Source organism: Tachyglossus aculeatus, chromosome 17 (assembly GCF_015852505.1).
Source record: "Tachyglossus aculeatus isolate mTacAcu1 chromosome 17, mTacAcu1.pri, whole genome shotgun sequence".
NCBI classification, from domain to species: domain Eukaryota; kingdom Metazoa; phylum Chordata; class Mammalia; order Monotremata; family Tachyglossidae; genus Tachyglossus; species Tachyglossus aculeatus.
In genome coordinates, this window is record NC_052082.1 from 21,280,503 (window position 1) to 21,304,353 (window position 23,851).

The following is a 23,851-nucleotide window of genomic DNA, read 5'->3' on the forward strand; positions in this document are numbered from 1 at the left end:
CTAAGCCATACTGTCATACCCTTCCTCTTCATGAGAACCAAAACCCTGTTGCCTCCCCTTTGCCAGGACAGCTGTTGGGTGGCTCTGGGAAATAATAATAATGATGGCATTTATTAAGTGCTTATTATGTGCTCTGTACACTGTTCTAAGCGCAGGGGAGGTTACAAGGTAATCAGGTTGTCCCACGGGGGGCTCACAGTCTCAATCCCCATTTTACAGATGAGGTCACTGAGGCACAGAGAAGTGAAGTGACTTGCCCAAAGTAACACAGCTGACAATCGGCAGAGGTGGGATTTGAACCCTTGACCTCTGACTCCAAAGCCCGGGCTCTTTCCACTGAGCCACGCTGTTTCACGAGGTAACCGAGGCACAGAGAAGTTAAGTGACTTGCTCAAAGTCACACAGCTGACAACTGGCAGAGCTGTAAAATGGCAATTAAAGACTGCAAGTGACACCTGTATGGCACAGGAACTGTATCCAACCTAATTATCTTGTATCTATCCCACCACTTAGTACAGTGCCTGCACATAGTAAGTGCTTAACCAATACCAAAATATATGTATATACACATATATACCACTAGTGCCCTGGAGCTCAGTGGGATACAACGTATTCTCCCTCTTACTTAAATCTCCAAAGATATCCCTACACAAACACAAAGCAGCATCATTCTCTTTTAGATCAGGAGCAGAACTGGGCTCCAAAACTATGACTGCAGACAGTTCAAAGTTTAACAAGCTACAGTTTCAGGATTAATATTGATATCCTATTTAATGATATTAATAATGCGCTGTTCTTGTATGAAAAAAGATGTAGGAGTTGAATATTTTTACCTACATCTTTTACACAATCTTAAAGCTACATATTGCCATATTTAAGTAACGGAAATTTCTCCCTTATCAAGGTGGCCCAAAGTGGGGAGTTATTTCTTACTGGAATTCATTACTTATTTTTTACATGAAAAAATTGGAATGAAATAGCAGACTCAGTCGAGTCATCTAAAAATGAACATAAGGAATTTCAAAAATGATTTCTTTACAAGATTAACTCTATGATATCAGCCTTCATTTCTCCATAAATTCCATCCAGATACTGTAATAAAGATAACTTTGGATTAAAATGCAGTTTAGCCATTTTGCTTTTTGAAAGATTCAAACAAACCCTGAAATCACAAGTAAAATTCAAAACTACCATCAGTTTAGTAAATTTAGGAAAGTCTCCACATTTATTTGGTCTGAAATGTCTCACAACGTCTATTTGCCTTAAGATTTTCAAATTCTGTATTCGGTTTTTTTTTTTTCCAAATTCCTCTTACTCTAAGATTTTGTAAAATAAAAACTATGTATTAATATTATTGATTTTAAGATTAAATTAGCTTTTTCACAACCAAAAAACATTCCAGATTTTTATTATTTGAATGATTTTTTTCTGAACGAAACCAGTTGAACTAGTTTTCCCAAATCCTAGGATGAATGTTTGTGGTACAAAGAAAGCATTGTTATAGCAGACAAGATAGATAATTAAAGGCAGTGAATAAATCATCTTTTATTTTGAAATTAAATGAAATACAAATAAAGTGTATAATTACTGATTACAGAACATTTTTTCATGCCTTGAAATGTGTAACCAAAGCAAAGGAAGTTTGCTCACCAAAAAGGGCATTCAGAAGAATGTTCAGGTTGTAATGTAATCTAATGAAAACAAGGAAATTTATAGTTAAGGTTGACTTCCAGTACCTAGGCATAACAGGGGGCCTTATTAACCACTTCCTTTACATGTCTCTTTGAGTCGATATTAGGTCCAACTCAACTGTGAATTTCCGCATTAGGTTCTGTCACAATCAAATGGCCTTTGAATTAATTTTTCATTAGTGTGTTTTATTTCCTTTCTTTAATAACAAGGATGTGGTCCTCAGAGGCCAGGCCACTGCTACTCCACTGGAGTTCTAGAAGCAGTATAGTAATACCTGAGGAGGCTTATATCTATGCAAATATGTCTAGGTTTAAGTATTTGAATATCTCAATGAATAACTATTTGGGAGAGACATTTTGAGCGATATTATTTTCCTCAGTGAAATTACTCTAAGCAATGGTATTTCAGTGCTTATTGGGTGTATAACACCGTATTAAGCACTTGGGAGAATACTGTAGAAATAAATAAGCACTCTTCCTACCCTCAAGGAGTTTACAATCCAGCTAGGTAGACAAACACTACAATAAGTAGCAGGTAAGAGGGATAAGGAATTAAATACCTGGGTTCCATATGTTGTGGGTAAATAAGATAGAGAGAGCAGGGGTAAGACTAGACTTCCCTTCTAGACTGTGAGCCTGTTGTTGGCTAGGGGCCGTCTCTATATGTTGCCAACTTGTACTTCCCAGGCACTTAGTACAGTGCTCTGCACACAGTAAGCGCTCAATAAATATGACTGAATGAATGAATGAATGAATTCAATGTGTGGGTTCCATATAATGAGGGTAAATAAGACAGAGAGATGATATAAAGGCTTCTTACAGGAGATGCAGGGCTTTGAAGATGAAAAGAGGGAAAGTCTGTGGGATGTTAAAGGGAAGTTCCAGTCAGGAGGGAAGCAGCTTAACATAGTAGAAGCAATACAGGATTGGGTGTCAGAGGATCCAGATTCTAATCCTGCCTCCAACACCTGCCTGCTGGGTGACCTAGGGAAAGTCACTTGGCTTCTCTGTGCCTCAATTTCCTCATCTGTAAAATAAGGTGAAGTACTTGTTCACCCTCCCTCTTAGACTGGGAGGCCCATGTGGGACAAAAACTGTCAGTCATGATTATCTTCAATCCACCCTCTTCTCTCCATCCAAACTGCTACCACACTGACCTGAGCATTTATTCTATCCCACCCTGACAACTGCATCTGCCTCCTCACTGACCTCCCCTCCTCCCTTTCCCACTCCAGTCCAAACTATGCTCTGCTGCACAGATCATTTTTCTAAAAAACGTTCAGTCCATGTCTCCCCACTCCTCAATAATCTCCAAAGGTTGCCTTATCCTGGGACATCCTCCCGCTCCTTATATATGCCAGACCACCACACTTCCCACCTTCAAAACATTATTAAGGGCACATCTCCTCCAAGAGGCCTTCCCTGATTAAGCCATCTTTTTCAAGGCTTCTTCTCCCTTCTGCATCCTTTAAGCACTTGGGTCTGTTACTTTGGGACATTAGATATGTGCCCTACTCATGTAGAGATCTTTAAATTATTTATTGTACATCATTTATATTAATAACAGCCTCCCGCTCTAGACTGTAAGCTTGTTGTCAGTAGGAAATGTGTTTCCCAACTCTTTCATTCATTCATTCAATCGTATTTACTGAGCGCTTACTGTGCAGAGCACTGTACTAAGCGCTTGGGAAGTACAAGTTGGCAACATATAGAGACAGTCCCTACCCAACAGCAGGCTCACAGTGTAGAAGGGGGAAACAGACAACAAAACAAAACATATTAACAAAATAAAATAAATAGAATAAATATGTACAAGTAAAATAAAAATAGAGTAATAAATACGTACAAACATATATACATATATACAGGTGCTGTGGGGAGGGGAAAAAGGTAAGGCGGGGGCCGGGGAGGGGGAGGAAAGGGAGAGGAAGGGGGTGGCTCAGTCTGGGAAATCTTATATTGTACTCTTCCAAACACTTATTACAGTGCTCTACATGTAGTAAACACTCAAATACTACCGATTGGCTGATTGCCTGGTAACCAATGCTATTAAGTGCCAGACACAATACTAAAGGACATATGAGAGTCCAACAGCTCCAGGACATACATTCTGTTCCCCCCAAAACTTATAATCTAATGGTGGAGATGGACAAAAAATATTTACAGGAAGAAAAAACAAGGATAAAGCACAAAATAACAAAACAAAAAAGGCTAAAAAGGTATCGGGATAAAAAGGTAAACAAATAACTGAATATACATTTAAATTTATACATGACTAAAATATATAAATGGAAATGTACATACAAACAAGTGCCGAGGATAGTACTAAACGTACAAGTATTCAGCCTGACCTGATTGGGTGTTGCTAATTAATCAGGAAAGAGCCTTTGGAGGAGGTGTAATTTTAGGAGCCTTTTTAAACTGGGAAGAGCTCTTGTCTGAAGGATTTTTGGAAGGTGGAAGGATGTCTAGATTGGAGGAGCTCAAATATAAATTTTGTTCACCAAGTGCAGGACAGCCAGTCACTTCATGCATTCACCAAATGTTAGATCTTGTAAGATTCTGCCAAATTACAACATTATTCACAATCCTTACAGTCAGAAAGATTTTTCTTCTAATCTCTATCAGTCTTGCTTCAGTTTGACTCATTTCCTTTTGTTCTAAACTCTGTAAATGCATAACAACTTCTTACAGTTGTGTTTTTCATATCAATTTATACATTTGAAAACAATTCTGAAGATGCATCTCAGAGAATTCTTCTGCACGTTAAATGATCTCCAAACTTTTAACCTTACAGGACTTTTAATCATTTTTATGGCTTTTCACAATTCACAACACATGTAATTCCATGGGAAAATTTCCAAGTTTTTCTAGGGAAAATTTCCCCAAAGAATAACACAGGAGAGAGAAAAGCTCACTGCATGCTTTGGAGTCAGTGCCCATTCTTCAGGGATTCCTTCCTCATCCTAATATCTTTGCCAACACCTCTTCTCCACTCTCTGATCTCTAATCCAGGAATGCATGGGAATGGAAGAGTAGAAGGGAGAGGGTTAGTTACCACGGAGAGTCATAGTGGATTCTGTTCCAGCTAGCAGAGAAACCTGAGTGCGTCACCCACTTTGTTTCAGGATCTGAAATAAAAATCAGACACCCTTCTACTACCTTTTAATTTTTCTTCATCCCAAAGAACAATCTTTTGTCTTCACATCAAGGCTCTCATCTGGATTCCATTCTAGCTTCTGGTTTTATTAACCGGGCAAAAAAAAAAACAAACCAAGAAAGGTTTTACTGCAATGACTAAGGCTCTGTGAAAATGTAGATGCCTATGATAAATCAATTTATTTTATGGAACGTTCACTTTGTGAAGTACACTGTACTAAGTGCTAATTTAGTAACAAGTGATTTCTTAGCCTACTTTCAGTGTTAGGGTTCATGTGTATTTTGCCTTTTATTTCCCTGGCAGTGCTGCACAAGTGAACAAACAAAATCAGAAAAAAGAGAATTGATTGCAAGCCTAAATCAAATCCAAAGCCTGACCTTTCATTCCTTCTCACCTAATGATTTGCTAAATTAGTGGTAAGTTGTAAGGCACTTGTTTCTCAGATTGCCTACCTACTTTTCTTGGATTGTCACAGAATCATTTTCTTGTTTGAATGTCAGCAAAGCCAGATCTCTCTCAACCTCTTTCTCTCTGTCTCTCCCCCTACATGTCTACAAGTATATAGGCATAATTTCTACGTCCATGTAGATAGATATAGACAGATAGGCAGACAGTAAATAAAATAAGAAGGTGTCACCATGGGCTTCCAATTAATAAATGGTTCAGAGGGTTAGGACCTGAGGAGGTGTGTTTAATTTATTTATGGTATTTGTTAAGCATTTACTATGTGCCAGGCACTCTGTTATGTGCTGGTATAGATACAGGATAAACAAGATGACACAGTCCCCGTCCCGAATGGTGCTCACAGTTCTAAATCAGAGGGAATAGGATTTAATCCTCATTTTTCAGTTGAGGTAACAAGCACAGAGTACTCTTAGAGAGTTATCTTAGAGAGGCGGTTCTCCTAGAAAGCAGCTTGGCCTACCGGAGAGAGCATGGGCTCGGGAGTCAGAGGTCATGGGTTCTAATTCCGGCTCCGCCACTTATCAGCTGTGTGACTTTGGGCAAGTCACCTCACTTCTCTGGGCCTCAGTTACCTCATCTGTAAAATGGGGATTAAGATTGTGAGTCCCATGTAGGACAACCTGATTACCTTGTATCTACCTCAGCGCTTAGAACAGTGCTTGGCACATAGGAAGCGATTCACAAATGCCATTATTTTTATTATTAAGTGAATTGACCAAGGTCACACAGGCAGGCAAGTGACAAAGCCGAGAATCGAACGCAGGTCCTCTGACTCCCACTTCTCTTCTCATTCCGTTAGGCTACCCTGCTTCAATGTTGAGTCAAGGTATGACAAGTGCTTTGACCGGTGGTAGTTTGGTTGAAAAGGAAGGGGTGGAAATGTTCTAGAAATGTCATGGAGGACGAACTGATAGGATTTGGCCACGTGGAATGTAGGGGTTGAAAGAGAGTGAGAAGTCAAGGATAGTGCCAATGTTTGAAGTTTCAGAAACAGAAAGGATAGTGGTGTTGCCTAGATATCCATCAATTACATCCCACGGCATGAATTCTAGAGAAGAGTTAAGTTGTAGTCTGGAGGTGACGCAGAAAAACCTCTCCAGGCCTCAAGGTCTACCCTCACACCTTCTGTCCTGTTTCCATGGAGTTGGACTGGGGTGACCTTAGCTATGTCCCCACCTCCACCAGCACAATATGTTGGTGAAGATCCCCTCCTCCTGCCCAAACAGGACCAGAGTCTTGTCAAGCTTCAGAATCCATATGCATCGCGCCTTCAGCGACACCCAGCAGGGGTGTTCCATAGAGCATCGGAACAGAAGATGGATGTCTCTTGCTTTCTCGGTTTTCCCGTGGTTTTGTCCTCTCCCTGCCTTCCAGCACCCTCTGCATCCAACATACGTGCAAGCACATGCATATACACACAAACACACAGTCTACCTTTCTTTCTTCCCTCCCTCCTTCTCCTTACCCATCTGTCCTGCCAATGATTCAACTTCTCTCTCTCCTCTCAGTTTTTTCCTCTCTCTATATGCTTTCTCTTCCTTCCATTCCATGTCCCATCTTTGACACACACCCCCCCCCCCCCGGCTTCTGTGCCCCATTTCCTCTGCACATCTCTCCCTCCCCTCCATGTCACGCCCTGCATGGACCTTCGTGCCTGTGCATCTGTCTGGGCTCTGCATGCCTGTTTGTGCCTGCTTGTGTGGGAATTTGTGTGTGCGTGTCTGGGTCCATCCACGTATGCCTGTCTCTGTCTGTGAGTCATGCAGATTCTGTTGCTAGCAGGCTAGGAAAATAATTAAGGTTGCATTTCTGACAGCACTGACATTTTGTTTTTCTTTTTTAAATGATGTCCTAGGTGGTGTATTTGGTTGGTCTAATTTCGCCATTAACTTTTTCTAACGAAAAGTTTTCAATGTCGATTTCCTTTAGCATTTCAAGAAGAAAAGAAAAGGCCAGAGGGCATGTGTAATATTTTAAATGTTTTTCAGATTCCTCTGTGAATTGCAAGCTCTTTTGAAGCACAGAATTAATACTTTCACTGTCCACCTCCCGGAACCCACAGAAAGCATGTTCATTTCCAGAGATGCTCTCGCTCACATGGTTCCTGATAACATCCCCATCTGGGGCCCATTTCTCCCAACATCTATCTAGCAGGGGGTTTCCTTTGAAGTCAATAGACTCTCTGGGAATGTAGGGAAAGCGATCGTTTCAGGATAATAGGACCCTGACTACTCACTGCAAATTAGTCTTCAAGTAATTAAAAAGGGGCATAGATTACATTTTTCTCAATTTTAATGACAAGATACTCTATCAAGGAACACTACAATAGACACGTTCATGACACAAAATACAGATATTCACCATGGCATTTCCTCACGTCTGAATTTAAAATATTTCTGATCTCTGATTTTACTATTGTTCCTAAAAATGGAAAAAGTATACGTTGAGTTTTTGAAAGTCTTCAGTGGTTTCATGACTCAGTACACAATTACTGAGTGGAAAAATTTCTATGGAGACAAATGCTGAGACTATCTATTGTATCTCTAGTAAATAATTATAGAAAAAAATGGATTCCATGCCCTGGGGACTAGAACACTTTTCCATTATTAATTGGGTCACATATGCATAGCAAAGTCCCTGATTTATGATCCTGTGTGGAAAAACTGCATTGCCTATTATGTCATTCCTGCTTTTTGAAAATTAAAACTGAAATCCCCAAAATGGAGATTTCTTTTTTTAGTTGTTGTTGTTACCAATGAAAATCAACTCCCAAGTTACGAACCTCCTTGTACCATTCAATCCTGCAAAACACTGCCATAACATTCTTGGAGACTTCCAGATATTCTGACATTTAGTGTCTGAACAGCTGAGGCATAGAGGAAAGGATTCGGCAGTCACAGTTCTCTTAAGGGGAGCTTGGAGCCATCCCGGAAGTCAAAGCCACTTTCAGACTGGGTTGGGTGATCCACCCTTGTGCTATCTCCCACCCAACAGTGGTGCAGTTGAGGAGCTACATAAAAAGATAAATTATTGTGTCAATTAATCAGTGGTATTTATGGGTGCTTACTGTGTGCAGAGCCCTGTTCTAAGCACTGGGGAGAGTACAATACAACAAAGTTGGTAGATACATTCCCTGGCCACAAGGAGCTTATAGACTCCCTGAAATCAAGGATGTGTCCATCTTGGAGCTAGTTCATGGCAAAGTATTTTTGTTATAATGTTTTAATTGAGGTTCATCTCTATTTGGTTAACAATAACCAAAAAAAAAAAAACTGAATGTGAAGAAATTTGTCCCTGCGCACTTAATCAGTTCTCTTCCTACTACAAGCCAGCCCTCACATTTCTCTCTTCTAAACCAACTTATTCACTCTGCCTTGATCTGGTCTCTCTCACCATCAATCCATTGCTCCTGCGTGAAACTCCCTCCCAATTCATATCTGTGATATTCCCCATCATATAGGAAAACAGTCCAGTTGAGTGGAAAGAGCACAGGCCTAGGAGACAGATAGCCTGGGAAATATGGGACCTATGTTCTAATCCCAGCTTTGCCACTGGTCTTCTGTATGACCTTGGGCAAGTCACTCAACTTCTCTAAGTCTCAGTGGGGATTAAATCCTAACCCCAGCTTCTTAGACTGTGAGCCCCGTATGGAATAGGGAGTGTGTGCAGCCTGATTATCTTGTATCCACACCAGTACTTAGAATGGTGCTTGACACACTGTTGTTGCCTTGTCAAGTTGTAGCCAACCCATAGCTATGGAATGGACACATCTCTCCCAGAATGCCCCATCTCCATCTGCAATTGTTCTGGTAGTGAATCCATTGAGTTTTCATGGTAAAAATATGGAAGTGGTTTACCAATGTCTCCTTCCATGCAGTAAACGAATGAATCTCTGTCCTCAACTCTGTCCCATGCTGCTGCTGTCCAGCATTGGTGAGTTTTGACTTGTTGCAGATTGTCTTCCACTCGTTGGCCACTGACCAAGCTAGGAATGGAATGGGTTTGCCTCTCCTTGACTCTCCCTCCTGTAGTCGAGACTGGTAGTTTCCAGTACTTTCCAGGTGCAACCCTGAGAGGGACGCTTGACACATAGGAAGGGCTTAATAAGTACCATAATTCTTTGCATTATCATATCTGAAATACCACCACACTCCCCACCTCAAAAATCCTGCAAAAAGCTTTCCTTGACTAACCTTTAATAATAATAATAATGATGGTGTGTATTAAGCGCCTCATCTCCCTGTTCTATTTGCCACCCTTTTATATCACCTATGCACTTGATCCAATATTCCCACCCCCCATATATTAGGAAATATGGTAAGTAAAATAAATTACAGGTAGGGGAAGCCACTCAATCAGCTCTCCCCCTCTCTATCCTCAATATATATTTATTTATATATTTATCTACATTTTGTTGTTTCCTTTACCTGCATTTGTTTTAATAGCTGTCTCCCCCAATCAGTCATAAACCAATCAGTTGAATTTATTGAGCACCTACTGTGTGCAGAGCACTGTATAAGTGCTTGGGAGAGTATTAGAGTGGGACAGAAATTAAAATAAATTGCAGAAAATGTACAGAAGTGCCCAAAGAGTACAAATCTGACTTTGAGCTGGATTTGGGCCTTTTAAAAGGGCCAGAAATTTATTCAACTTACTATGGCAATGCCCTCTCAAATGTAAAGATATATAGACAATCAACCAATCAATGTAAGATATTTGTAGAGCATTAATTGTATGGAGAGCACTGTACTAAGGTCTTGGGAGAATACAAACAGCAAAGTTCGTAGATACGTTCCCTGCCTTAGCAGGGAATGTTCCAATTCCCTTGGTTCAGTGTAGGGAAAGAGAAGAGAAGATGATAAAGGGACAAAAATCACTCAGAAAGTTGGAGATGGGTCCAGTAGCTGGGCTAAAAGGGAAGATCGTAGTGCTACTTCAGCTGCTAATTTGCAAAAGTAGAGACAAACAGCAATCATTTCAGAAAAGTGGATCTCTTCACTTGAACATTGTTTCTCTCCTTACAAAGTAGGGGTCAGACATTGAATGTTATTTCCATAGCTTTAATGACAGCAAAATCCATAAGATATTTTTTTTTCATTTATAGAGGCTATAAAAACATAAGACCATATGCAGCATCATGAATGAGTCAGACCCAAGACCTAGAATCCAGTTTCTAGCAGTGGAACTAGACTGTGGGGATAAACTAATGCTTGTCTTTGGTGACATCCATTATCATGGTTAGCATTAGACTGTGAGCCTCATTTGGAACCATGATTACCCAATCTCTTTATACTGCATCTATCACAATGCTTAGTACAGTGCTTGGCATCTAGCACATATCACATACTACTGTTATTACTATTGTTTTTATTATGGACCATCTATCAACACCAATTTTCCTACCTACATTCCTAATTTTCTCTTTTATTAATCATTCATTGATAGATGGTCCACAATAAATCGATCAGTCAATTTGCTGAGCACTTGCTGTGTACAGGGTATTGTGCTAAGACTTGGGAGAGTACCAACAACAATGTAACAGACACATTCCCTGCCCAAACCCTCTTGAATGTGTTGATATTTTCAACTGCACATACTCCTAAAGAATACAGTTCCACAGGGTATTGCAACCACTATACAAAGATAATATTTTTGTATACTAATCCAAAAGAAATAATATCTTGGATTTATAGAATGCCTTCTTATGTCCATTTTGGTCTCCCAACATTCCTGAGAGAATGGAGAGATTGAAATCATTCCTCATTCAGGGAAGAATGGTTCTAACAGCTCAAAGCATGATACTATCAAAAAAAGAATTGCAGAAGGTAACAGTTCTATCATTTTATGTTCAATTGGATGTAGCTAGGGGCTTGTGTGACAATCTGAATATGATCAAACACCAAAAAGATGAATATTTAAACTGCAGCACAGCAGACAGCACTCCTTCCTTGAAGCCCTGCACAATGTCTAACCCCATAGATCAAGCCATTTCCAAGATCAACTTCCATTTCCTCTCCAAGGAGCACTAAAACCTTTAATGTCAATACAAGATCAGAAAGGGAAAATAGTATTCTTCTGCCGCGTAACTAAAAGCTTGAGGACAGGAGTTAGCCGAACACCCCGAGCAAATTTCCGAGTGCTCCAGCAGAAAGCATCCGTAGTACTCAAAGATATAAAAGCAATGTGTCTCACTAGAATTTGAAATCTTCCCCCATTTTGTACCATTATAACCCTGTCATTTTTAGGAACTGAATGACATATTCTTTTTACACAGATGCCATTTTAATGGAGAGAGGATAGGGAAGGAGCAAAGAGCCAGATTCTTGGAGTTCATTCTCCACTCTGACTTTGATATTAGGATAAGCATTTCAAGTCCTCAGTCTATGCACTGTAGAGCACATATAATATGCTTATTCACATATATATATATATAGATGTATACATATATTCAAATGTATGTTTAGTCTGCGTTTGTATATGTTTTTGGTGAAAACGTTCAGACCTGTGCATCATATTGTGCTACCTAGGCAGCCCACTCTTCAATGAAACTAGGGTAGATAAGGAGATAGAAAGTTGAATTTCGAAGGTCAGCACAACCTCTGGAATGCTGACAGATTGTTGTGCCAATATGGCATCAAGATTCAGACCAAGCTGATTCTGTAATACAATTGTAGTGTCCCACTTTTTAGACTTCAATCTACCATTTGATTTCTAGAGCAATGTCACCAAGTGACCAAGGGCAAAACGTGACATCAGTCATGACACAGGATCTAAAACAGTCAGGTCTTGGGATCAATCTTCTAGATTGTAAGCCCGGTGAAGGCAGGGATTGCCTCTTTTTATTGCTGAATTCTAATTTCCAAGCACTTAGTACAGTGCTCTGCTCATAGCAAGCGCTCAATAAATATGATTGAATGAATCAATCAATCAGTGATATTTATTTGAGCACTTACTGTGAGCAGAGCACTGTACTAAGTTCTTGGGAGAGTACAATACATCAGAGTTAGTAAAATAAAATAAGCACTTGAGTGCTTGGCACATAGTAAGCGCTTAGCAAATGCTATTATTATTATTATGATACAACAGAGCTACAAGGAGCTTACAGTCTAGCGGGATCTAAATGAGTTATGCACTTAGAGCACAAACATCAAAGCAATATTCATCCTATCACTGTTTCATTGGGCAGGGTATTTAAAGAGGAGGGATGACAATGGGATTCCCAATACTGCTCTAAGGAGATTTAAAATAAGGTAACCATAGAAAGAGCACTGTAAAGTCACAATAAAGTGAAACCTCAAACACTGGACAAAAGCTGTGGGCAGATGGGAGACAACAGCAGAAGACAGTTTAGCCTGATGTGCAGTGATTAAGAATGGGGTGACAATCTGGAATCTCTGGGAACATTTTGACACCAAGAGGAAAAAATGAACATGCTGCCAGTAACAAATACAGCATGTTAACAAGTGACCATCTCTACATGCCCTCGAGGCACAGAGAAGTTAAGTGACTTGCCCAAGGTCACACAGCAGACAAGTGGCAGGGGTGAGATTAGAACCCAGGACCTCTGACTTCGAGGCCCATGTGCTTCTCCTTACTTCCAAGAGTGTCCTTTCTCCTGAACACTTCCTTCTCTTTGGTTCTGTTTGATTTCTTCGCCAAATGGGGTTGCTCTAAACTGTTCATTTTGCTCTGCCAACTTTTTAAAATTATTTTCCGGCATCAGGTTCAGTACTTCAAATAATATTATTCCAAATGAATATTAAAATTGTCTTCAATAAATATCTGCTCCAAGTTCTCTTTACCAAAAACATTCAAAATAAAATCCAGAGAAATGTTAAGCTTGCTTTTAACATGCTCAATCACCCATTCGACCAAATGGGAACAAAGACCACAAAAAAAAGGAAAAGATTTACTATGGCACCTTTTTCATCCACAATTAATTACTTCAATCTTATTTATTGAGCACTTTCTGTGCACAGAGCACTCTACTAAGTGCTTGGGAGAGTGCAATGCAACAATAAGCCGACACTACGGAAACATTCCCCAAAGAATGAATTTGAATGCTTGGTACAAGATAGCTTTAATGATTCAAGTTGATTTAGCTTCTCCTGAATTATATTCCACAGTCTAATCAATATGCTTGCTGGATTCCAGACATATCAATTCTTCTCAAAGAGGCAGAATGAATACCAGAGCTAAAATGAAAATAATCTTAATAAAATGCCTCTCGGGCCAAAAACATGGTTTCCAATGTTACCTATGTTTTATGGAGCACTGTTTAATGAAATCTTTCTACACAGGTAATTAGTTGACAGTATTTTTAATTAACCTCATGATATAAACACAATAAGTACTGCAAATGTTGAAAACAATTGTAACAAGAAAAGAAAACACTTGATTTGTTCTTCCTGTTGACTGTAGGTTTAATTATTTTCCTTCAAGGTCTAGACTGATCATTTCTAACCTTTCTCTACACTATATTTGTAAAATTGCTTGAAAATAAAAACTTTCCATACCTGTTTTTCTTTTCCTTTACTTCTTTGAAACTTCAGTAATGTCTTATCCACTGCAAAGCAAAAATAAAATGGCCTTGTCATGGAGATGAACCTGAGTTTTCTATCAGATAAATTTTCATCCTTATAAATCTGCTTTTACAGTAAAGACAAGTGCCAGGAAGTGTCCTAGCTTCCCCCCCAAAAAAATGTACCCAGGAGAACTAGATTGTCTGACTTCATTTCTGATCATCACACTATCTCTGAAAAATGAAGTGATTTAGATTCTTAGCCAGAAGATCTCAAAGAGAACCTTTGAAGCTTAGTTCTGTTTATAACTAAGTGAGGGATACATTTTCCTTTAAAGACAAATAGGCCAGAGTCTCTTGTTGGGAAGAGTAAATGAAGGTCAGCGTATATATTGCAAATACTAGAATGTCAGGAATATACCAGCGAGGAACAAGGGGACACTGTGGTGTTGGGAGGCACTTTTGTTCAGGTAAGTAATAAACCTGATTATAAAAATCCCATAGCTCCGTTCTGTCTGCCAAATTCTCATTTACTCCTAATATGGAAAAATTATCCTTCACTTCCTCTTACAAAACGAGGTTATTATTTGGGAACTTTAGAGAGACACAAAATGCCAGCTACATTACCACACAGTGATGAATCACAGCAGTATAAGTTGCAAGAGGGCAGGTCTCATTGCCCCAATAAAAGCCAGGTAGCATTTGCAGGAACACTGTGTCCAGTCTAGTTCTCTGTCCTTAAACAATGAGAGTGTGTCTACCTTTCCTGGGCAAATGTCTAATTAACTCTACCCTCAATTTGGCGTACTTACATTTTTCTCAGTGTGGATTCAAAACTGTCACTCCCAAGATTTCCCATTGGCCCAGAAACCCCCAGTTTCATGTTTTAACTCATCTAATGCTTTAAAATCATATATATTTTCTCTCTTGATCCTTGGCACTCAATGGTGAGGACCCAAAGATGGTGCAACACGGTAATGTCATGGACAAAGTGTGTAAGTGTGCAATACATTGTCAGTGTGACAGACCCATGGATCCAGTCAGTCTAGTCCTGCCGTCTCCTAGGTACTTTCAGGTTTTGAATCATTTCCTTCCTTCTCTTCCCTGTCATCATGGCACATGAGAGAACTGGAGTGTGGGGAAATAATTTAACTAGAAATTTTATCCTCAAGGTGGAAAATGCAAACTAGAAACAATAGTATGTAGATGGTTTGGTTAGCCCTTCATTTTTTTTAATCAATCTTTAAGGTTAAAACTCATTAGGAAGTTTGGAAAGGGTTTTGTAGTCCTTCCGATGCTACATTATTGCTGGTAACCACTGCTAAATCCACCTTGTATACGAATTCTCCAGGGACCCCAGAGTCAAACATTGTGCAGTACTGGAAATTGAGAGCAAAGAATTGGTTATGCAGAAAGAAATAAAGAAAAAAACTTTTCTATATTTCCTTTTCTAAAGAGGATGGATAGAGTGGATGGGACAGCAGGTGTGACATGTCAGTCAGTCCAACCATGCGGTAACCGGGAGATCACAGTCACACAAACAGTCCAACATGCTATCTTCATGAGCAGAGCCTTTACAGTGAACTCAAATTATTGTCAGTGATTTTTGAACAATTTATGTCTGCTTATCATTAGATTACAAATTCCTGAGGCTGAGAGTCTGTCTTTAACTTCTATTATGTTTCCAGGTCTCTAGCAGATTGATAATAATAATAATAATAATAATGGCATTTATTAAGTGCTTACTATGTGCTTCTGTATGCACTGTTCTAGGCGCTGGGGAGGTTACAAGGTGATCAGGTTGTCCCACGGGGGGCTCACAGTCTTAATCCCCCTTTTACAGATGAGATAACTGAGGCACAGAGAAGTTCAGTGAGTTACCCGAAGTCACACAGCTGACAATTGGCAGAGCTGGGATTTTGAACCCATGAACTCTGACTCCAAAGCCCGGGCTCTTTCCACTGAGCCACGCTGTTGCCTAGTGTGTACAGCTTGGGCCTAGAAGTCAGAAGGACCTGAGTTCTAATCCCAGCTCTGTCACTTGTCTTTATATAACCTTGGGCAAGTCACTGCATTTCCCTGTGCCTGGTCACTGCATTTCTCTGTGCTTCAGTTCACTCATCTGTAAAATGGGGATTAAGACTAGGAGCTCCACATGGGACAGGGACTGTGTCCAACCTGGTTATCTTGTATCTACTCCAGTGCTTAGTACAGTGCTGGCATATAGTAAGGAATTAACAAATACTATAAAAAAGTGAACAAAATTAAACGTTGCTTACGGTGAGCCAGGCACTGCACTAAGTGCTGGGGCAGACACAAGCCAAAGAGATTGGGCCTGGTATCTTTCTATGTTGGCTTTTGAAGTAAAAGTGGACTGAAAAAAGTGCAGAAGGATCTGATCTATTAACAAGAGTGGGTATTAAATCAGGGACGTAAGTTCAGCTCTAGTTAAAGGTTAGGTGGAAGTTTGGCAGGCTGAACAATTCTGGTAAACTCTCCCAAAGGTTGTATCAGTGTCATCCCCTTTTAACAGATGGGATACTGAAGTGACGATGGAGTCTTTGGTGGAGAATAAGAGAAGACCCTCAATCTTCTGAGATCAGGACCAAAGCCCTTTAATTTGTTAAGGGTTTACTATGTTCCAGGCACTACATTAAGCATGGGGGTAGATCAGATTGGACACAGGCCATGTCCCACATGGGACTCACAGTCTTAATCTCCATTTTATAGATGAGGTAACTGAGGCACAGAGCAATGAAGTGATTTGCCCAAGGTCACATGGCAGACAAGGGGTGGAAGTGGAATTAAAAACCTGGTCCTTCTGTCTCCCAGGACTGTGCTCTATCCACTGGGTCATGCTGCCTCTCTAACCCTGGGCAAAAGAGTTGATTATAGTGACAAAGGTTTGTGCAGTAGAACAACAGTAATAGGTAAAGGTCACATCGAGATAGACTGTTCTCAGTTTGCTGAATCCCTTTCCATCACTTAGCCAAGCGACTCATGCTGTCCTTTCACATCCCTCTCCAATTATATATTCCTGACCTCTCAAGACTGTCTAGCACATCATGACATCCTGTATCCCGGAACCTCAACCTCATCTACCTTCCCAGAGGCAGAATTCAAAAGCTCCGTGACTCTCCGCGCCTCTTGACTTCCCGTCTCCTCTGCAGTCTGTCATCTGCATCGCAGGGCCTCTAAGTGCATTCCTTGCTCCCAACTGGATGATATGCCTGCCACTGATCTAACTAACAATGCTCTGTTCATGTCTATCCCAGCGGGAGTGGCCCTTTGACTCAGTCCCTTCCTTGCTATGACAAATAGGAGAAACGCATTCTCAGGGCCATCAGCCGCAGGCCATGAGTGGCAGCAGGAAGTAGATGGAGACAATAAGGAGGTAGCGGCACCACAGCTGGGAAGCGGGGAAAGGGGGATATGAGGCTCTCAGAGAGGCACCAGAAATGAAGGGAGAGAAAAATAAGTCTCAAACTAGAGCCAAAATAAAATACATTCAAATCAGGAAAAAGGAAAGTCATGTTTGAGGGAAACATTTCATGTGTTCCTATGGGTGGCATTTCAGCAGTCATGTCACCTTGGGATGGGGACAAATCTGTCTCCTGAGGAATCCCCGGGTCCCTCAAATAAAAATAGATCAGTTTCCAGTGGCTTCTCACTTTCCTGTGGCTTCTTCTCCGCTGTTTTCAAACATGCTTACGTTTCCCTTGCCCTAAAAAATTCCTCCCTTGACCCAACATCTCCCTCCAATTACTACCCTATCTCCCTCCTACCATTCCTTTCCAAATTTCTTGAACAATATGCTTACACCCACTATCTCTCCTCCCTCTCCTCCAATTCTCTCCTGGATCCCCTCCAATCTGGTTTCCGCTCCCTCCACTCTGTGGAAATAGCTCTCTCTAAGATCACCAATGACCTTCTTCTCTACAAATCTGATGGCCTCTACTCTATCCTAGTCCTGCTAGCCTTCTCAGCTGCCTTTGACAATGTAGACCCCCCGACCCCTTCTCCTTGAAACTTCAACCAGCTTTTGTTTCACTGACACTGTCCTCTCTAGGTTCTCTTCCTATATTTCTGACCTCTCCTTCTCGGCCTCTTTAGCAGCCTCTTCATCTGGTTCTCACCTGCTGACAGTGGGAGTCCCCCAAGGTTCAGTTCTGGGTCCCTTTCTATGCTCTGTTTACCCAGTCCCTTAGCAAATTCATTTGCTCCCATGACTTCAACTACTGTCTCTATAAGGATGATTCCCAAATCTCCAACCCTGACCTCTCTCCTTCTGTAAGTCTCACATTTCCTCCTGCCGTCAAGACATCTCTGTTTGGATGTCCCAATGACCGCTCAAACTTAATTTGTCCAAAAAAGAACTCCTTATCTTCCCAACCAAATCCTGTCCTCCCCTGTCTTTCCCATCACTGTAGACAATACCACTATCCTCCCTCTTTCACAAGCCTGTAAACTTAACACTGACCTCAACTCATCACTCTCATTCAATCTGTCACCGAATCTCGTCAGTACTATCTTCACATCATCGCTAAAATCTGCTTTTTCCTCTCTATCCCAATTGCTATCATCCAAGCACTTATCATATCCTTATCATATCATTGAGAAGCAGCTGTGTCTTAGTGGAAAGATCATGGGCTTTGGAGGCAGAGGTCATGGGTTCGAATCCCAGCTCTGCCACTTGTCAGCTGTGTGACTTTGGGTAAGTCACTTAACTTCTCTGGGCCTCAGTTCCCTCATCTGTAAAATGGGGATTAAGACTGTGAGCCCCACGTGGGACAACCTGATAACCTTGTACCTTACCCCAGCGCTTAGAACAGTGCTTTGCACATAGTAAGCGCTTAACAAATACCATCATTATTATTATTTATTATTATTATTATTATTATTATTATTATCCTGCCTTGACTACTGCTTCTGCCTACTACTTCCCTGCCTCCTGTCTCTCCCCGTTCCAGTCCATACTTCACCCCTGCATGGATCATTTAGGATGGTAAATTTCTAGGGAATCTAGATGGCTTATTTCCAGATTACCAGGGAAAAGCTATCCACAGCTTGGTTTGTCCAGGCAGCGGCCCTGTTGGGTGGTGGTGAAGTGATGATGTACCATCGTGCAGTGCTGTGGTGGCCCTGAGAGCAGTGGCTATTACTGTCACCAAGGAAGAGAAAGTGGGAAAGGAGAATAATTCTACATAGCCACCTTCTTCACTTCGCTTATTTTTGCTGTCCTGCCTTCACCATTACCATCACTCTCCTGACTGAGAGTTTTTCTCCCACCATTCTGGATAAAGTGGGAATCTAATGAGCCCCACCACAAACTTTTCAATTGGTAGTTCAGACTTCAGAAAAGCATGGCCTGCTCACTCAAACTGAGACTTCTGCTCCACTTAGTTCTGAGAGACGTTCCAGTGGCAGCCACGTGTCTTATTCTCAACTCAAAGGAAGTATCAATCAATCATATTTCTTGAGTGCTCACTGTGAGCAGAGCACTGTACTAAGTGCTTGGGAGAGCACAATATAAAAGAGTTGATAGACACATTCCCTGTCCAAAACGAGCTTACAGTCTAGAGAGATGAGTTACGGTCTGGAGGGAGTTTACACTAAAGGACTGCTTCAGATTTTTTAGTCAAGGAAATGATTAACTCATTCTGCCTTTCCACTAGATTGTAAACTCCTTGAGGATAGGGATTGCTTCTACCAATTCTATTGCACCATAAGCGCTTAGTACAGTGCTTTGCCTACCGAAGGTGCTCTGGAAAAATCCCATGGATTAGCAGATTGATTGTTGTGATGCTCTAGCAGTAGTGTTATGGAATCATCTGTTACTTTAGGGGTGGAAATCAGTCCATTAATACCAAGTCAGAGGTCTTTCAATCAAGGTCAACCTAGTATGAGGGGTGACTATACTAGAGTAACTGAAAGACCCCAGGTTAGGTTTAGTGTTCCATGTAAAATTGTGTGCAGTCTAGTGGAAAAAGCCTGTGTGGGAGACCTGGATTCTAATCCCAGCTCTGTTAATGGATTGCTGTATGACTAAGTCATTTCAACCCTCTAGGTCCTAATTTCTTCATCTGTAAAATGGGAATAATAATACCTGCCTCTCCCTACCAAAGATAAAAGGAGATAATTAATGTGAAAGTCCTTTAGGAAGGTGAAATGCCGTAGACAAATTCAAGGTATTATCATTGTCATCACCATTGTCTTTGTTAATATTATTATGGTATTAAGGGATTACTCGTGTCCAGCAATGTATGAAATACTGGGTAGTTGGAGGATGATCAGATAGGACACAGTCTCGTCCACATGATTATGACTCATGCCCCTGATTCAGAGCACAACCATCTCTGGGCCTCTGCACGTAAAGCTTGTAGGGAACTGGAGAACACTCTGCAGTGTGCTTCCCATTGTTCCCGCTCTAAACTGTCTTCACTGCCGTAATTCACGGAGGGATTAGGGAGTCATTCCCGTTCTGCTAAAACCTGTTTCAGGATACCAAGAAGGGAGGGCCCCCTCTCCTGAAGTCTTCCCTGAGCCCTGGGGAAGTGGTTCCTCCGTTTCCATAGCACTAATAACAAAATAGACGCTAGTCCTCACGCTGAGACGAAATTTCAATCTAGCTCATCCTTTCAACCTACTTAACATTACCTAACCGTGCACAGACAGTAATTTCAGTCATTTGGGCTAATCTGCATGTCCTGTCCTAAACTGTTTGGGGATTGCTGTTGACTTTATGAACAAGTTTCACTTTTGCCCTAATGGTTATTGTTTTTCGGTGGCAAGAGAAATTGTTTCCAACCTAGGGCTACATTTCTTTCATGCCAGCATTCTATTTTCAAGAAAGAAACAAGATGACTCAGACAATCAATCAATCGCATTGTTTGAGCACTTACTGTGTGCAGAACACTGTGCTAAGCACTTGGCAGGGTACAATGAGAAGCAGCATGATCTAGTGGAAAGAGCACGGAGCTGGGTGTCAGAGGACCTGGGTATTAATCGTGACTTCGCCACTTGCCTGTGGTGTGACTTTGAACAATTTGCTTAACTTCTTAGTGCCTCGGTTTCTCATATGTAAAATGAGGGTTCAATACCTATTCTCCCTTCCCCTAAAACTGGGACCACATGTGGAACAGGAGTTATGTACAACCTGATTATCTTGTATCTCCCTCAGCACTTAATCCAGTGCCTGACACAAAGCTATTAAATGTTATTGCTATTATTATTATTAAAATATAGAGTTAGTAGTCACACCAAAATATTTTCTGTTCTGAATCTTGGGCAAATTAGAATCCAAGGACTTATTTATCCTTTTCCTCTTAATCTGACATGATTCTACCTTCGCAAAACTGGCATCCATAAATCGTATCTTTGAAAACAGTTTTTCTTTTCCTACTCTTTGAGACAGATACCATCATGTATCTTGCACTATATAATCAGTTACAAGCATTTAGAACAGTGCTTTGCATATAGTAAGCGCTCAATAAATGCCATTATTATTATTATCACCCTTCTACATCAGTACAAAAATTAGCCAATATTTACAACATTTTGACCACTCCACCATCCTCAGAGAGGACCCTGGAGAGTAAAGTTAATCAAACTGAGTCACCCAGCATTTACACACCTGAACACAAGACCCTTAGGCTGTAAGTACTTAATGGGACAGTGACCATGGATAATACATCGCCATTGCATTCAGGACAGATATAGAGTACTTTTGGCACATAGTAATTTTCAAAAATAACATAATAATGATAGTTGTTAAGTGCTTATTATGTGCCAAGCACTGTTATAAGCACTGGGGTAGATACAAGGTAATCAGGTTGTGGGGCTCACAGACTTAATCCTCATTTTATAGATGAGGTAACTGAGGCACAGAGAAGCTAAGTGACTTGTCCAAGGTCCCTCAGCAGACAAGTGGCAGAGCCGAAATTAGAATCCATCTCATCTGGCTCCCAAGCCTGTGCTCTTTCCACTAAGTCATGCTGTTTCTCAAAAACAATAATAATAAGAAGAATATTCTCTGTTCTATCATAAAATGGGGACTGCATACTTGATGAAACCCACATTAAGGGAATCCCATACTATAGTATACACATTTTGAATGACACTGTGGTCAGGTACACTGTTTCTTCTGACATTTCACTGGGTTCCATCCAGCTATGACCATATTGTCAGAAGACCATTTCCCAAGTACTTATCAGCATCATATTGAAAACACGTGTTATGGAAGAACTGAGTGTGTTCATAATCAAGACAACCTGGTGACTAAGCCCTAATGGGGAAAGAGGGTCTGGGGGACGGGGGGGAGAGGGAGTAGGAGAGGGAGAGGGAGAGGAAGAGAAAGAAAGCTTATGTGTGTGTGTCCCTAATCAGGGTGGTTGAAGGGAGGGAAAGGGCTGTGGCAGTTATTATAGGGCAGTTCTTCCCAATTTACTGCACCCTTGGCCAACTGGCACACCATAAAAGTTATAAAGTTATTTACCCAAGCTCACTGGGCAGCAGCAATGGTAAGTATTTCCTGGAAGAGGGAGCTCATTGTTCAGTTACTGGTTATACAAACATATGTGAGAGATAGAGATGGTGAGAGAGGAGAGAAGGGAGAGGGAGAGAGAGAGAGAGAGAGAGAGAGAGAAAGTGTTATGCACTGTGGTATATCTGCAAGCACTTAGCACAATGCTGGATTCATAGTGAGTTCTTAGCAAATATCCCAATTATTATTGTTATTACTATCACAAAGGTGGAAGAACCAGCAACCATCACTGGCTGACCATCATGACGAAGCAGTGTGGCTTAGTGGAAACAGCACGGGCTTAGGAGTAAGAGGTTGTGGGTTCTAATCCCAGCTCAGCCAATTATCAGCCAGATGACTTTGGGCAAGCTACTTAACTTCTCTGTGCCTCAGTTACGTCACCTGTAAAATGGGGATTAGGACTGTGAGCCCACGTGGGACAACCTGATTACCTTGTATCTACCCTAGCACTCAAAACAGTGTTTGGCACATAGTAAGCACTTAACAAATACTATTATTATTATTATCACTGCTACTGTTTCCTCAATGGAAGGAACTCAGCGGCTGCACCAAGTAAACATCCTGGACATCATTTAGACCTCCATTTTCTCATTTACTAACACTGTATCACCCAAGTACTTACACTGGGAGTTGGGAGCTTAATACTGGATGCCAATTTCCCTCCAGATTAAGCAGAAATGTCAACCGAAGAACTAAAAATACCACAAGTATTCGCTGTATAAAAATCACAGGAGACATTCATGGGCTGAATTCAAGAGACGGAAGATTTTTTTTCCTTGAGCTCTAGATATCACGGTAATTATAATCACAATGAAAATACCCCAAAATGACTTATAGCCCATTCCTTAATATGAAATGAATGAGGACTGAGATTTTTCCTTGGACAGATCAGAACTGAAAATATCCCACATTTGGGAAATGATTTTTCCCACTAGAAAGTGGAATAATCAGCGGGATAGTGACAAAATCACAACAAAATGTCGAGCTGTTGTGTGGAGCCCCTTGAATTCCAGGAACCTGCTAAATTCAGATGCTGCCAAGCTTAAAAAATAAAATGTCTGTTTATTTTTTTCTTTAATGCCTTTCTAATTTGTTTTTGTAAGTTGATCTTTATTAGCAAGTGAAAGCTATTTTTGTGTTGTTGCCAAGAGTACTCAGAAACTAGCAGTCTGATCAAAATAATAACTTCCTGCAATGAACAGGCTTGATGATTCAAATACATATAATTCAAAATATTTTTGACAATGTGAATTAACTGCTTTTAGCACCCCTGGCATAACAGTAATTCAGAATCTTTTAACTAAATCAGCATGATCTACCTTTATTAGTGCATAACCTATTACAATGTATAAATAGAGCAACTTTAAAAGTCTGCCCAAATAGTGTATCACTGGATTATAAATTAAAGTTTCTTTAAAATAGACATTCTTAAAAACATAATGAACCCCTACTGAGGGAATAATGACAGCATA